The sequence below is a fragment of the Cannabis sativa genome, chromosome 7 (assembly GCF_029168945.1).
Source record: "Cannabis sativa cultivar Pink pepper isolate KNU-18-1 chromosome 7, ASM2916894v1, whole genome shotgun sequence".
Lineage (NCBI taxonomy): Eukaryota > Viridiplantae > Streptophyta > Magnoliopsida > Rosales > Cannabaceae > Cannabis > Cannabis sativa.
Window position 1 is genome coordinate 57,167,262 of NC_083607.1, and position 1,937 is coordinate 57,169,198.

Consider the following 1,937-nt stretch of genomic DNA (forward strand, 5'->3'; position numbering starts at 1 on the left):
CACCCAAACTTCCATACCATCATGCTTCATATTTCCACCTAATATGCCAAGTCTTGGTGTCAAACCCGGCATTATTCAACTTTTGCCAACTTTTCATGGAATAGAAAATGAAAATCCATACGTGCATATTAGGGAGTTTGAGGAAGTTGTTGACACTTTTTATGACCGAGCAACCATCAATGATGCTGCACGCTTAAAGTTTTTCCCCTTCTCCTTGAAGGATAAAGCTAAAAGTTGGTTGTATTCTTTGAGATCTAGGTCTATTGGAACATGGGAAGAAATGACCAAAACATTTTTTGTTAAATATTTTCCTGTCCATAAGACCAACAGTTTGAAAAGACAAATCTCAACATTTTCCCAAAAAGACAATGAAACGTTCTATCAAGTCTGGGAGAGATTTAAAGATCTCTTAAGTCAGTGTCCACACCACGGGTACGAGAGTTGGCGCATCGTCAGCTACTTCTATGAAGGCCTCACAAGTCGTGAGCGCCAGTTCGTAGAAATGATGTGCAACGGTGAGTTCCTTCAAAAGGAACCCGAAGAAGCTCTTGAGTTTCTCATTGAGCTTGCTGAAAAATCTCACACATGGACTGGTCCAAGTGCTGCTGAAAGCACCAACAGAAATCGACCAGCTGGGATTTACCAACTTCGGGAAGAGGATAGCTTAAAGGCCCAAGTCGAAGCTTTAAAAAAGCAAATTGAAATCCTTACGACTAAAGATGGCCAAAAAGGGCGCATGGTTGCCCAAGCACAAACCAGACCACTCGAACCTTGTTTCGTTTGTGGAGAAAATGACCATTTAGCTAAGGACTGCTTAGTTTACAAAGAAATGAAGGGGGTTCATGAGGAGCAATGCAATGCCTTAGGGCAATATAACAAGCCATTCTCCCATGCGTACAACCCTGGTTGGAGAAACCACCCGAATTTCAGTTGGAGAGATAATTCCAACCAAGGTCAAACGTCTGGAGGACAATGGAGAAATGAGAATCAAGCTCAACCTCCAAAGGCATATCATGCACCTCAATACCATGCTCAACAACAAGGAAACTCCCTTGAAAATACAATTCATGCATTCATTGAGGAACAAACCAAAATCAATCGCCAATTAAAGGAAGATGTCCAAGAAATAAAAAGTCAATTTTCAAAATTGAACACATCCTTAGCTATTTCTGAGAAAGGCAGACTTCCTTCCCAACCTCAATTCAATGCACAAGGGCAACATATGGCTGAAACCTCCACCTCTAATGACCCCATCGTTAAAGGGGTTAACGCCATCACAACAAGAAGTGGTAAAGCTTTGGAAGATCCATCCATCAAAACCACTACTTCAAATTCAAAAGTTGCCCCTGATAGTGCACCGATAAATGCTCAAGCAAAAGTACCATTTCCCCAGGCTCTTAGACCTGTTGGAAAAATTCCTGAAAACCGAGCTGAACTCCTTGAGCACTTGACACAAGTGAAGATTAATCTTCCTTTGCTTCATATCATAAAACAAGTGCCAGCTTATGCCAAAATCATCAAGGACTTGTGCACTGCTAAGAGAAAGCACCATGTCAAGAAGAATGCTTTCTTGACTGAACAAGTGAGTGCGGTGATCGAACAAAAGACACCGCCAAAATACAAAGATCCTGGTTGTCCCACCATTTCATGCCAAATTGGGACTCATGAAGTCAGCCAAGCTTTGCTTGACCTTGGCGCGAGTGTGAATCTCATGCCTTACTCTGTGTACTCGCAACTTGGTCTTGGAGAAATGAAGCCAACATCTGTTATGCTGCAGCTTGCTGACCGCTCTATCAAAAAGCCTCGGGGTATCGTTGAAGATGTTCTTGTTCAAATTGAGAAATTCTATTATCCCGTGGACTTCCTTGTTCTAGATACTCAATCTGTGGTCAACATGGAATCCAAAATTCCCATCATCCTTGGAAGACCATTCCTTG

General features: G+C 42.1%; 1 non-coding gene across 1 annotated transcript; it reads right to left on the reverse strand.

Moving 5' to 3' along the window:
• Window positions 1-328: 328 nt before the first annotated feature.
• LOC133029423 (small nucleolar RNA R71) lies at window positions 329-435 on the reverse strand. The gene has a single exon (XR_009683544.1). It is a non-coding gene; the product is annotated as a small nucleolar RNA R71 (small nucleolar RNA).
• Between the last annotated feature and the right edge of the window lie 1,502 nt (window positions 436-1,937).